General features: G+C 40.9%; 1 pseudogene; it reads right to left on the bottom strand.

Annotated features, from left to right (window-relative positions):
- Positions 1-4,452: 4,452 nt before the first annotated feature.
- On the bottom strand, positions 4,453-5,171 carry LOC136385855 (large ribosomal subunit protein uL30 pseudogene; annotated as a pseudogene).
- Between the last annotated feature and the right edge of the window lie 10,196 nt (positions 5,172-15,367).

The raw sequence follows: 15,367 nt of genomic DNA, 5'->3' as shown, positions 1-15,367 counted from the left end.
CTATCAGCCACCATAAAACCTCTCGATTCCATCCTTTTTCTTTTCTTTTTTTTAATTTATTTATTTATTTATTCATTTTTAGAGAGGATAGAGAGAGGGAGAGAGAGAGAAGGGGGGAGGAGCTGGAAGCATCAACTCCCATATGTGCCTTGACCAGGCAAGCCCAGGGTTTCGAACCGGCGACCTCAGCATTTCCAGGTCGACGTTTTATCCACTGCACCACCACAGGTCAGGCCCATCCTTTTTCTTTATGTATTTGTTTTCTAATTCTCCACTATTCCCATCTGAGACCTGCAAAATTACGAGTCGCACTGATTTGCGACACAGCGCCTCACAAGAAGAAATAAATTTCTTGGTTAACATGCAGTGATCTCACATGGTGCCAGGTGGGATGGTAAAGCTGATGTCACATTCCTCTCTCTTTTCAAGTCATTCATTGTAAGTAGGTGTTAGTATTTTTTTTTCTTTTTTACAGAGACAGAGAGTCAGAGAGAGGGATAGAGACAGACAGACAGGAACAGAGAGAGATGAGAAGCATCAATCATCAGTTTTTTGTTGTGACACTTTAGTTGTTCATTGATTGCTTTCTCATATGTGCCTTGACCCTGGGGCTACAGCAGACCGAATAACCCCTTGCTCCAGCCAGTGACCTTGGGCCTAAGCTGGTGAGCTTTTGCTCAAACCAGATGAGCCCTCACTCAAGATGGCGACCTCCGGCTCTCAAACCTGGGTCCTCCTCATCCCAGTCCGATGCTCTATCCACTGCGCCACCGCCTGGTCAGGCTAGTAGGTGTTAGTCTTCATCTATTTAGTGAAATTGCATTTGACAAGGTCACTAGTGAACTCGAGGTTGCCAATTGCATTCCATACTTAGTTATCCTCATTTTACTCAATAAATTATCAACTGTTATGGACTGAATGCTTGTGTCCCCCCAAAATTCATAGGTTGAAATCCTAACCCCCAATGTAATGATATGACAAGGTAGGTCTTTGGGAGGTGATTAGATCATTAAGGTAGAACCCTCATAGACATAATTTGTGCTCTTGTAAAAGAGACCCCAAAGAACTCTCTTGCTCTCTTCACCATGTAAGGATATAATGAGAAAGTGGCTGTCTGCAACCCAGAAGAGAACCCTTATCAGAACATAACCACACTGGCACCCTGATCTTGGATTTCCACATTCAAAACTGTGAGAAACAAATTTCTGTTGTTTATATGTCACTCAGCCTCTGGTATATAGCAGCTACAACTAAAACACCAACATTCAACAGTCAATCTTTCTATTCTTACTATACTTTCTTTTTTTAGTCTTCTCCCCAGCCTCCAAATTTTGGAGAGTTTAGGGCTTAGCCCTCAAACATTTCTCCAGATAATCTCATGCGGTCCTCAGGCTTTAACTACCATCAATACACTACTTACTCCCAAATAGACATCCCTTGCCTCATATCCTGAACTCCTCACTTGTATATTCAACTGCCTACTTAAACATTCTGCTTGGATGTCTCTAATTTAGCATTTCCAAAACAGAATTTTGGTTTTCCCACCACCATAAGCCTATCCCTCTTACAGTCTTCTCCATCTTGGTTAATGACAATTCTCTTTTTCTAGTTTCTCTGACTAAAAACCTAAGAACCATCTTTATTACCTCCCTTTCCTTCACACTGTGCATCAAATCCATCATCAAGTCATCTCAGCTCCATCTCCAAAATAAATCCTAAACCTGTCCACTTCTTACCATCTACACTGTGCAATCTTGGGAATCACTCATTAGAAACATAAGAAAAGCCTGGCCTGTGGTGGCGCAGTGGATAAAGCTTTGACCTGAAATGCTGAGGTTGCCAGGTCGAAACCCTGGGCTTGCCCAGTAAAAGCACATATGACAAAAACCAATGAACAACTAAAGTAAAGCAACTATGAGTTGATATTTCTCGCTCCTCCTTCCTCTCTGTAAAATCAATAAATGAAATTTTTTTTTAATAATTTTATTTTTAATGAGGCGACATCAATAAATCAGGATACATATATTCAAAGATAACAACTCCAGGTTATCTTGTCGTTCAATTATGTTGCATACCCATCACCCAAAGTCAGATTGTCCTCTGTCACCTTCTATCTAGTTTTCTTTGTGCCCCTCCCTCACCCCCTTTCCCTCTCCTTCTCCCCCCTCCCCCCGTAACCACCACACTCTTATCAATGTCTCTTAGTTTCACTTTTATGTCCCACCTACGTATGGAATAATGCAGTTCCTGGTTTTTTCTGATTTACTTATTTCACTTCGTATCATGTTATCAAGATCCCACCATTTTGCTGTAAATGATCCGATGTCATCATTTCTTATGGTTGAGTAGTATTCCATAGTATAGATGTGCCACATCTTCTTTTTTTTTTTTGTATTTTTCTGAAGCTGGAAAAGGGGAGAGACAGTCAGACAGACTCCTGCATGTGCCCAACTGGGATCCACCTGGCATGCCCACCAGGGGCGACGCTCTGCCCACCAGAGGGCGATGCTCTGCCCCTCTGGGGGGTCGCTCTGTTTCTACCAGAGCCACTCTAGCACCTGGGGCAAAGGCCAAGGAGCCATCCCCAGCGCCCGGGCCATCTTTGCTCCAATGGAGCCTTGGCTGCGGGAGGGGAAGAGAGAGACAGAGAGGAAGGGGGGGTGGAGAAGCAAATGGGCGCTTCTCCTATGTGCTCTGGCCGGGAATGGAACTCGGGTCCCTCGCACGCCAGGGCGACGCTCTACCGCTGAGCCAACCGGCCAGGGCCTTGCCACATCTTCTTTATCCAGTCATCTATTGATGGGCTTTTTGGTTGTTTCCATATCCTGGCCACTGTGAACAATGCTGCAATGAACATGGGGCTGCATGTGTCTTTATGTATCAATGTTTCTGAATTTTTGGGGTATATACCCAGTAGAGGGATTGCTGGGTCATAAAGTAATTCTATTTTCAGTTTTTTGAGGAACCACCATACTTTCTTCCATAATGGTTGTACTACTTTACATTCCCACCAACAGTGGATGAGGGTTCCTTTTTCTCCACTGCCTCTCCAACATTTGCTATTACCTGTCTTAATAATGCCTAATCTAACAGGTGTGAGGTGGTATCTCATTGCAGTTTTGATTTGCATTTCTCTAATAACTAATGAAGATGAGCATCTTTTCATATATCTGTTGGCCATTTGTATTTCTTCCTGGGAGAAGTGTCTGTTCATGTCCTCTTCCCATTTTTTTATTGGATTGTTTGTTTGTTTGTTGTTGAGTTTTATGAGATCTTTGTATATAATAAATGAAATCTTAAAAAAGAAAGAAAGAAAGAAAGAAAGAAAGAAAGAAAGAAAGAAAGAGAGAAAGAAAGAAAAGAGAAGGAGAATTTGTATTTCCCCTAATTAGAGAATGGCACATTTCTTGTACCCATGGCAAATAAGCTGGGGGTGAGGAATAGAAAGTACGCTAGTGCTTCTTGCCATTAATCACAATTGAAGTCCACAGTGTCATAAGCTCATTATTAGTCTCTTTATCCATTTATTCAAAGGAATATTTTATTTTTTTTGATTTTTATTTTTATTTTACGATTATAGTTTACATTCAATATTATTGTGTATTAGCTTCAGGTGTACAGTATAGTGGTTAGACAATCATACTCTGTACAAAGTGTTCCCCATGATATTTCTAGTACCAACCTGGCACCATACATAGTTACAATATTATTGACTATATTCTCTATGGTATACTTTATACCACCACGATTATTTTGTAGCTACCAATTTTTACTTCTTAATCACTTTACCTTTTTCACTCAGTCATCCAAATCTCCTCCCCTCTGGCAACCATCAGTCTGTTCTCTGTATATATGAGTCTGTTTCAATTTTGTTGTTTATTTTATTTTTAGATTCCACACATAAGTGAAATCATATGATATTTGTCTTTCTCTGACTGACTTATTTCACTTAGCATAATAGTCTCCAAGTTCATCCATGCTGTGGCAAATAGTATGATTCTATTTTTTTTTTTTTTTACAGAGGCAGAGATAGATAGGGACAGACAGACAGGAATGGAGAGAGATGAGAAGCATCAATCATCAGTTTCTCATTGCGCGTTGCAACTTCTTAGTTGTTCATTGATTGCTTTCTCACATGTGCCTTGACCGCAGGCCTTCAGCAGACCGAGTAACCCCCTGCTGGAGCCAGCGACCTTGGGTCCAAGCTGGTGAGCTCTTTGCTCAAGCCAGATGAGCCCGCACTCAAGCTGGCAACCTCGGGGTCTCGAACCTGGGTCCTTCCGCATCCCAGTCCGACGCTCTATCCACTGCGCCACCACCTGGTCAGGCAGTATGATTCTATTTTTAATGGCCAAGTAATATTGTAATGTATATATGTACCATAACTTTTTTTTTCCATTTTAAAGCAATCATTGTTTTATTAACTGAGCAGATTACAACAATAACCATACCTTAGTTTATCCTTCTAATAAGCCTGTTGATCTGGTCTTCCCTGTTATCAGCATCTCTACTTTCTACAAAATGGGTGGTCTTTTTCTTCATTCCACTTCATGAAGAAGATAATTTGAAGGGCCACAGGAAGTTGTTTGCTTCTTTGAATCAGATCTTCCATGTAGATGATGCCATATTTACCAAGAGATCGAGCAATCAATGTGTAATCTGTCAGGGCAATTCATTTTTTGTCGATCTAGCCACAACAATGCTTGTAGAGCAATTCATTTATTGACTTCAGGTTTGAGTACCTCCATGCAATATATGATTCCGCGATCCTTAGTATGTTAATCATAGCCTTGTTGAGCTTAACAAAGGTGACATTGAAGATCTGGCATAGGCAAAGAAGCTGCAGCACTGCTAAGGACCTTTGGGCTCACATCACTGATACCTCTGATCCTGATGACTAATGCCAATTTGGGTTCCTCGGGTACATAGAAGTTGCCAGTTTTTCTCATCATTCTAGCCATTCGCATCTCAGTTCTGTATATCTGCCTATATTCCTTGTGATAGTGCTTAGATTTTTCATAGATGAGTTTCCTCCTTGTGTTTTGGAGCATCTTTTGGGTAAACTTTTTTCTCAGGTGTTTGATCTTCAGCTCTGCAAAATTCCTTCACTTTTTCTTCAGGGTTTCTGGAACAGCAAGAACTTTCTTCTTCTTCTCTTCTGCACCCTCCATGGCTCCAGCTGGAAATGAGGAAGTTGGCACATGGGCCTGTACCATAACTTTTTTATCCACTTGTCTATGGTAGACACTTGGATTGCTTCCATATTTTGGCTGTTGTAAATAATGCTGCAATGAAAACAAAGGTGCATATATTATTTTAGTGGTTTGGGTTTCTTTAGATATGTATCCAAAAGTGGAATTCCTGAGTCATAAAGCAGTTCCATTTTCCATAGTGGCTGCACCATTCTGCATTCTCACCAACAATGTACAAGGGTTCCCTTTTCTTCAAAGGAATATATATATTTTTTAAATTCTCAAAAGCATCACGCACCTTGCTCTCTAAGGAGCTGTAAAGTGTTCTTATGCTTCTGTTCTCTCAGCTGCAATTTCCTCCTCATATGTGGTTGTATAGCCAACTATCTTTTTTTTTTTTTTTTTTTTTTTTTAGTGAGGGAGAGAGAGGGAAGGAAACAGAGATGGAGACAGAGACAGGAAGAGAGAGAGATGAAAAGCATCAACTTATAGTTGTGGCACTTTAGTTGTTCATTGATTGCTTCTCATATATGTCTTGACTGGGGGGCTCCAACCAAGCCAGTGACTCCTTGCTCAAGCTAGAAGAAACCTTGGGCTCAAGCCAGTGATCATGAGGTTATGTTTATGATACCATCCTCAAACCGGTGACCCCGCGCTCAATCTGCACAAGCCTGTGCTGAAGCTGGTGATTTCCAGTTTTTTTTTTTGTTTGTTTTTTTTTGTATTTTTCTGAAGCTGGAAACGGGGAGAGACAGTCAGACAGACTCCCGCATGCGCCCGACCGGGATCCACCCGGCACGCCCACCAGGGGCGACGCTCTGCCCACCAGGGGGCGATGCTCTGCCCCTCCGGGACTTCGCTCTGCCGCGACCAGAGCCACTCTAGCGCCTGGGGCAGAGGCCAAGGAGCCATCCCCAGCGCCTGGGCCATCTTTGCTCCAATGGAGCCTCGGCTGCGGGAGGGGAAGAGAGAGAGAGGAAGGAGGGGGTGTGTGGAGAAGCAAATGGGCGCTTCTCCTATGTGCCCTGGCCGGGAATCGAACCCAGGTCCCCCGCACGCCAGGCCGACGCTCTACCTCGGAGCCAACCGGCCAGGGCCGATTTCCAGGTTTTGAACCTGGGCCCTCAGAGTCCCAGGTTGACACTCTATGTACTGTGCCACCACTTGCTCTTAATTCCTTCTTCAAGTTGTAGTCTAAATATAATTTTCTCTAACAACTATTTATTAAATGGTATCTAGAAAACAGTCTATGTCTTTAGGTGTTTGAAATATACAGATGAATAAGACTGTCTATTTTCAAATAGTTAGAGGTTGATATAAAAAAAAACATAATGGAACAGGTATGACAAGGAGTTAGAGATGGTATAACAGAAGTCTAAATAAATTTCAATATGGTCATGTCCAGTTCTACATTAGGGTACCAGTTGAGACTGGAAAACAAATAGGTACCTGGCTTGTGGTGGTACAGTGGCTAGAGCACTGATGGAAAACACCAAGGTCGCTGCTTCGAGACCCTGGGCTTGCCTGGTCAAGGCACATACTACAAGCAACCAATGAACAGGTAGAGTGAAGCAACTCCTTCTTGTCACCCCCTTCTCTCCCTGTAAAATCAATAAATAAAACCTTTTTAAAAAATTTTTTTTAAATTTATTTTCTATTTGCCTGACCTGTGGTGGCGCAGTGGATAAAGCGTTGACCTGGAAATGCTGAGGTCGCTGGTTTGAAACCCTGGGCTTGCCTGGTCAAGGCACATATGGGAGTTGATGCTTCCAGCTCCTCCCCCCTTCTCTCTACCTCTCTCTCTCTCCTCTCTAAAAATGAATAAATAAAAAATAAAAATAAAAAAAATTAAAAAAAAAAATTTATTTTCTATTCATTTTAGAGAGGAAAGGGATAGACAGAGAGAGAGAGAGAGAGAGAGAGAGAGGAGAGACAGAGAGAGAGAAGGGGAGAGGAGCTGGAAACATCAACTCCCATATGTGCCTTGACCAGGCAAGCCCAGGGTTTCAAACCGGCGACCTCAGCATTTCCAGGTCGACGCTTTATCCACTGCGCCACCACAGGTCTAAATAAAACCTTTTTAAAAAATAAAATAAATAGGTGTTCACAAGGTTTAGAGAGAAGTAAGAGAAAAAATACGAAGGTAAAAACAGACTGGTGAATCTGTTCTGTTAAACCGTTCAAAATCGATGGGAAAGAAATCAGGGTGGTAGTTTGGGTGGTTTGATGAAGATGGTGAAGTCTGAGGTGAAGCAGGTGAAGCCTGTGGTGACTGAATCAAAGAACAATGTGCATGCCGAGCTGAGAACTTGATTTTTATCCTGTGGGTAAAATAGTCACTGAAGTTTTAATTCAGGCAGTGACCTGGTCAAATTTTCATGTTACAAATATTCAGTTGTGCCAGTGGTTCTCTGGAGCTGGCTCCTACCAGCTACCAAAGGAACAGTTCTTAAAATTTCAGGAACTTAGCAAGCCACCTGACTTGTTAGTAGTTTAAAATCAGGTATGATCATATTTACATAATAGAAATCAGCAAATGGTACAAGTGAGAGCTTTTTTTTCTAGAAAGCCTGTTGTTAAATATTTACCAGGACACAATTGATAGGGATCATTGTGGCAAATGGACTGAAGGAGGAAAATTGGAGTGAAAGAAGCAAATGCAATAATCAAGAAGAGGGATGTTGAGTTAGGAGGTGGCTATGGGGATGGATAAGGGAAAAATGACTTGATAGACCTTTAGTTGTAGAGTTATCAGACCTTAATTAGAGGAACTGGACAAGACGCAGAAGAGACAACTGCAAAATTCCTGGCTTTGGTCATTGTATGGATAGTAATGCCACCGGTTACGGTAGAAAATGTAAGAAAAGAGTTCTTTGAGACTTGTTGAATTTTAAGTGCTTATGGAATATTCTCAGGGAAGTGTTCAGTAAACAACTGGAGTTCTGGGTCTGGAGCTCAGGAAGAAAACCTGGGCTGGAAAAAAAGATTGAGCATTATCAGCATGAACATGGCCTTTGTTTGGTTCACTGACTTCTTTAAGAATTTTGTGCCAGCCTGACCAGGCAGTGGCGCAGTGGATAGAGCGTCGGACTGGGATGCTGAGCACCTGGGTTCGAGACCCCAAGGTCGCCAGCTTGAGCGTGGGCTCATCTGGCTTGAGCAAAAAGCTCACCAGCTTGGACCCAAAGTCGCTGGCTCGAGCAAGGGATTATTTGGTCTGCTGAAGACCGGTGGTCAAGGCACATATGAGAAAGCAATCAATGAACAACTAAGGTGTTGCAACGAAAAACTGATGATTGATGCTTCTCATCTTTCTCCCTTCCTGTCTGTCTGTCCCTATCTATCCCTCTCTCTGACAATCTCTCTCTGTCCTTGTAAAAAAAAAATTTTTTTTCATGCCAGATATAGACCTTAGAAAAATGCACACTAACCCTTATTTTATGTATTTAATTGCATTGAGAATAGCAAATAAAATTAATCTTTTCAAATAGTTATCTTTCTCGCTCTCATTTGTTATGCAGAAAATGAGGGCAAGCTCCTGAGGGTAGGGGTTAGGATAGATAAAAAGTAAAAGACAAAAGAAAGAAATCAAAATTCTGAAATGAAAACAAATACAAAATAAGTCCTCTAATTTTACTCAAAAGTCAATTTAAACCAACAATGTATAGAAAGGATTATAAGCAGGACTCAGTGGAATTTATTCCTGGTGTGCAAGGCTGGTTCAACATAAGAATATAATCAGTATAATTCATCATATCAACAAACTAAAAAAGAAAACTCATATGATCATATCAATTGACCGTATGATCCATTGATGCAACACCATTCAAGGAAAAACCTTCAGGAAGCTAAGAATAGAGAGGAATTATCTTAACCTGATAAAGAGCACCTGCAAAAGATCCCTCCATTATATAGGTGGCTGCTTAGGTAGAAAATCACAAGCAATCAAAAAAAAAAAAAGGAGTTTTAGAACTAATATGTGAATTCAGCAGTAAAGTTTGGGGATTAAAAAATCAACACACAAAAACCACTCAGATGTCTCTATACTAAAAATAATCATGCAGAAACCAATACTAAAAACTGAATATGACTTACAGTCACTCCAATGAAAATGAAATAAAGATACATTTAATAAAACATGTACAAGATTTCTATGCTAAAAGTCGTAAACAGCTGATGAAAGGAATTAAAGAAGACCTAAATAAAAGGTGAGTAATATCATATTCATGGATTGGAAAACTCAACATAAGAAGGATGTCAATTGTCCCTAAATTGATTTATAAGATTAGTGTAATTTTGATCAAACTCCTAGCATCATGTTCACAGATATAGACCAGGTTATTTAAAAATGTATATGAAAAAGCTAAACAATAGCTAAAATGTCCAGAAAAATAAAAATACTGTGAGATGTCTACTTAATTTCAAGGCTTATTATATAGCTATAATAATCAAAAATATAACATTGGCGGAAGGATAGATACATAGATCAATGTAACAGAATAGAGAACCACACAAATATGCCTAACTGATTTTTGACAAAGAAGCAAAAGTAACTCAGTGGAGAGATAGTCTTTCAACAAATGGTACCAGAGCAATTAGACATCCACAGACAAAAATGCAAACCCTGAACCCTGGCCAGATAACTTGGTTGGTTGTCCTGAAGCTCAAAGGTTGTCAGTTCAATCCCTGGTCAGGGCATATACAGGAACAGATCAACGTTCCTGTCTCTCTCTCTCCCTCTCCTCCCTTCCTCTAAAACCAATAAATAAAAAAATTAAAAAAAAAAAACTTTGACTTAAATGTCACACCTTATATAAAATTGAACTCAGAACATAGTTAATGTAAAACATAAAACTATAACACTTTAATGAAAAAAATATTTGGATCTAAGGCTAAGAAGAGTTCTTAGATTTGACATCAAAAGCACAATCCATAAAAGGAAAATTTGATAGGTTGAATCATGAGAATTAAAAATGTTTGCTCTATGAAAGTCCTTATTAAGAGTATATGGGCCTTAGCCCTGGCTGGTTGGCTCAGTGGTAGAGTGTCGTCCCAGTATATGGAAGTCTAGGGTTTGATTCCTGGCCAGGGCACACAGGAGAAGCACCCATCTGCTTCTTCACCCTTCCCCTACTATTTTCTCTCTATCTCTCTTCCCCTCCCACAGCCAAGGCTCCATTGGAGCAAAGTTGGCCCGGGCGCTGAGGATGGCTCCATGACCTCTGCCTCAAGCACTAGAATGGCTCCGGTTGCAAGGAAGTAACACCCCAGATGGGCAGAACATCGCCCCCTGGTGGGCATGCTGGGTGGATCCGGGTTGGGCGCATGTGGGAGTCTGTCTCTCTGCTTCCCCACTTCTCACTTCAGAAAAATAGGGGAGAAAATAAAAGAGTATAGGGGCCTTGGCCTGATAGCTTGGTTGGTTATCACATGATCCAGAAGCACAGAGGTTGCTAGTTCGATCCCATGTCAGTGCACATACAGGAACAGATTGTTGTTCCTGTCTCTTTCTCTCTACCCTTCTCTCTCTCTAAAATCAATACATTTTAAAAAAAGAGCATATGGAAGGAAAAAACAACAAAAACACAACCTATTAGAATGTCTGAAAAAAAAAATGGTGACAATACCAAGTGCTGGTGAGAATGCAGAGAAGCTCGATCATCCCTACATTGCTGGTCGGAATGTAAATTGTTACAACCACTCCGGAAAAGAGTTTGGCTGTCTTTTAACAAAACTATATATACACTGAGGTTGCCAGTTTGAAACCCAGGGCTTGCCTGGTCAAGGCACATATGGGAGTTGATGCTTCCTGCTCCTCCCCTTCCTCTCTCTCTCTCTCTTTCTCTCTACTCTCTCTCTAAAAATGAATAAATAAAATCTAAAAAATCCCCAAAACTATATATACAACCTGACCTGTGGTGGTGCAGTGGATAAAGCACTGACCTCGAATACTGAGGTTGCAGGTTCGAGCCCCTGGGCTTGCCCTGTCAAGGCACATACAAGAAGCAACTGTGCGTTGGTGCTTCCCATTTATCCCTCTCCCTTGCCTCTCTTTTTCTCCTCTCTCTAAAATCAATAAATAAAATATAAAAAAATCCTATAAAATTACCGTATGACCCAGCAATTGTACTTCTGAACAATTATCCCAGATAAATAAAAATTTATGTCCACACAAAAATCTGTACATGAATGTTGAGAGCAATTTTATTTTTCATAGCCAAAACCTAGAATTAGTCCAGATGTCTTTCAATAGGTCAACGTTTACACTAACTGTGGGATAATAAAAATTGATACATGCAACAAATTGAATGAATCTCCACAGAATTATGATGAGTGAAAATAGCCGATCCTCAAAGGTTACATACTGTGTGATTTAATCAGTATTGACATTTTTCAAATGGCAGCATTTTATAATTGGAGAACAGATTAGTGGCAGTGGGAGTAAGGAAGCAGTAGGGAGGTCCGAATTTCCGAATTGTTATAAAAGAGCAACATGAGAAGTCCTGTGGCAATCGAACTGTTCTGTATCCTTTTTTTTTTTTTTTTTTGGTATGTTTTTTTTTTTTTTTTTTCAGAGACAGAGTTAGAGAGCGGGATAGATAGGGACAGACAGACAGGAACGGAGAGAGAGATGAGAAGCATCAATCATCAGTTTTTCATTGCGACACCTTAGTTGTTCATTGATTGCTTTCTCATATGTGCCTTGACTAGGGGGCTACAGCAGACCGAGTAACCCCTTGCTCGAGCCAGCGACCTTGGGTCCAAGCTGGTGAGCTTTTTGCTCAAGCCAGATGAGCCCGTGCTCAAGCTGGCGACTTTGGGGTCTCGAACCTGGGTCTTCCACATCCCAGTCCGACGCTCTATCCACTGCACCAAAACCTGGTCAGGCCTGTTCTGTATATTGACTGTGGTAGTAGACACAAGAACCTACACAAGTAATGAGATTCTATAAAATTTAATACATGCATACACACAAATGTGTATAAGCAAAACTGAGAATATCTGAATACAAATCAGTGGATTGTATCAATGTCAATATCTGGAAAGTGATGTTATTGCTACCATTTTGTAAAATGTTACCATTAGGGAAAATGAGGCAAAGTGTAAAAGAATCTCTTTATGTTATTCCTAACAGCTGCGTGTGAATCTACAATTATGTAAAAACACTTCTCAATTTAAAAATGTTTAAAATAAATTCAATAAGAATGTTGCTGCAGTTATTTGTCATAAATTATAGAGTTATTTTTGACATGGCAATCAAGTCTAACTTTTAAAAAAATTCTTTTTTAAAAATGGTGGTTAAGCCTGACCTGTGTTGGCGCAGTGGATAAAGCGTCAACCTGGAAATGCTGAGGTTGCCGGTTCAAAACCCTGGGCTTGCCTGGTCAAGGCACATATGGGAGTTGATGCTTCCAGCTCCTCCCCCCTTCTCTCTCTCTCTGTCTCTCTCTCCTTTCTCTCCCTCTCTGTCTCTCTCCTCTCTAAAAATGAATAAATAAAATTTTAAAAATAAATATTAAAAAAAATGGTGGTGGCACAGTTCATAGAACGTCAACCTAGGACACTGAAGACCCAGGTTCGAAACCCCGTGGCATCATAGACATGACCCCATCATTGCTGGCTTGAGCCCGAGGTGGCTGGCTTGAGCAAGGGGTCACTGGCTCAGTTGGAACCTCCCTGTCAAGGTGCATAAGAGAAAGCAATCAATGAACAACTAAGGTTCCACAATGAAGAACTGATGATTCTCTTCTCTCTCCCTTCCTGTCTGTCTGCCCCCCACCTTTCTCTCTCGATTAGAAAAAAAAAAAAAAGGAAAAAGAAAATGTTCCAGAAATAGTGGTGATGGTTGTACTTAATGCCATTGAATTGTCACTTTCAAATGGTTAAATTTTATGGCCCTGGCCTACTGGCTCAGTGGATAGGGTGCTGGCTCAGTGTATGGACGTCCTGGGTATGATTCCTGGTCAGGGCACACATGACAAGTGACCATCTGCTTCTCTTTCCTTCCCTCTCTCCCTTTTCTTCCTCTTCTTCTCCCACAGCCACTTTGATTGGTTCTAACATCGGCCCCAAGCGCTGAAGATAGCTAGGTTGTTCTGAATATCAGCCTCAGGTGTTAAAAGTAGCTCAGTTGTTTGGAGCATTGGCCTCAGACAGGGGTTGCAGGGTGTATTCTGGTCAGGGCATGTGTGGGAGTCTGTCTCACTATCTCCCCTCCTCTTACTTAAAAAAAATGAAAGAAAAGAAAAAGATAAAAAAAAGAAAGGTTAAATTTTAGCCCGACCTATGGTGGTGTAGTAGATACAATGTTGACTTGGAAGAGATCGCTGGTTCGAAACCCTGGGCTTGCCTGGTCAAGTCACATACAGGAAGCAACTATGATGAGTTGATGCTTCCTGCTTCTCCCCCCTCTTTCTCTCTCTAGCTCGTTCTCTCCTCTCTCTAAAAATCAATAAATATAATTAAAATAAAAAATAGAATAAAATGGTTAAAACTTATTTATTTGTTTGTTTGTTTGTTTATTTATTCATTTATTTTAGAGAGAGACAGACAGACAGGAAGGAATTGATATGAGAAGCATCAACTTGTAGTTGCTGCACTTCAGTTGTTCACTGATTGTTTCTCATATGTGCCTTGACAGGGGTGGGAAGGCTCCAGCCAAACCAGTGACCCCTTGCTCAAGCCAGCAACCTTGGGCGCAAGCCAGTGACTTTGGTCTTCAAGCCAGCAACCTTTGAGCTCAAACCAGCCGATCATGCCGATGATCCAACGCTCAAGCTGGTGAGCCTGCACTGAACCTGGATGAACCCACTCTCAAGCCAGTGATCTTGGGGTTTCAAACATGTGACCTCAGCATACGAGGCCGATGCTCTATCCACTGCACCACCACTGGTCAGGCTAACATGGTAAATTTTATGTTATATGTTTTTTACCAGTATAAAAATGGGGGAAAAGAAAGAAAAAGACAGAGATCTTGCCAACACAACTAAATTAAATAGAATTGTCCTCTAAGCCACAATATAAGGTGGCAAGGTGGCTTGATACCAAATAGGGTAATCAATGGTCCAGAAACTTGTGAGTTCTTGCAGAGATGGTAAAACTGACAGCATAAGCAAGTTTCAGTAGTGTAAATATGGAAAGTTATTGGGATGAAGATAGGATCATTCCCTTCAAAAAACAAACAAACAAAAAACTCAAAAGCTAAAAACACTCGTATATGTGCCAGGAACTGTTCTAAGCCCTCAACAAAATTAAACTCATGGTATTCTTACAACAACCTTATGAAAAAAGTGCTATTATTATCTCCATGTGGCATCATTTCTGGAGTTGATGATGAAGCCACTAACTAAGGAATAAGATTGCATTCATTTTCTATTGCTGTGTAACAGATGTCCATAAATTTAGTGACTTAGAACAACACATACACTCATTATCCTCCAGCATCTCCGGGTCAAGAGTCTCAGCACAGCTAAGCTGAGTTCTCTGCTTCATAGTCTCACCAGACTGTACTACAGGTGCTGGCCTCTTCAGAGGCAGCAACGGAGAGTCTCTGACTTCAGTCTTCTAAGGCATGTTCTATTGCTTCAAAGTGAATTATAAATTCTGCCTGAACAAATGCACAGACATCAAGAGGTGGGAATTTTGGGGGATTATTTTTGGTCTATCTGCTACAATGATTGAGTAAATCAATCTAATTCTGGGCCTCAGAGAACCAAGACTTAAAACAATTTTGAAAGATTTTAAAAATTAAAATTTTTAAAAGAAAAAATAAATTCCCCAGAGAAGAACCATCTTCAACTTGATGGCAGGAGGACTCTATAGGCCCATTGTTTCTTTGACCAGTTTCACACTTGCTCTGGTTTTGGCTTTGCATTTTTTGCCAAGATGGCCATACCAGCCAGTGCCTTTAAGGAACTCACCAGCCCCCTTCCACTTTCTCATAGCAATTGTCAAGTGATTGCTTTAGATTGAGTCTACTACGTCATTGCCTAAAAACATGACAGTTGTTGTTTTTAGGGCTATCCAGTTTCAGACTTTCCACTGTGCGTAGTCTTGGCAGGAGGGAAATTCCCAACACCTGCTCCCCACTGCTGGCTCCTGTTACAAAAGCCAGTGGGGCCAGAACCTTTTTTTTTTTTTTTTTTTTTAACCTCTCTCTTGGTATAGATACCATG

Source organism: Saccopteryx leptura, chromosome X, assembly GCF_036850995.1.
Source record: "Saccopteryx leptura isolate mSacLep1 chromosome X, mSacLep1_pri_phased_curated, whole genome shotgun sequence".
In the NCBI taxonomy this organism is placed as follows: domain Eukaryota; kingdom Metazoa; phylum Chordata; class Mammalia; order Chiroptera; family Emballonuridae; genus Saccopteryx; species Saccopteryx leptura.
Note: the sequence above shows the minus strand (reverse complement) of the source record. Positions and strands in the feature narration are given on the sequence as shown.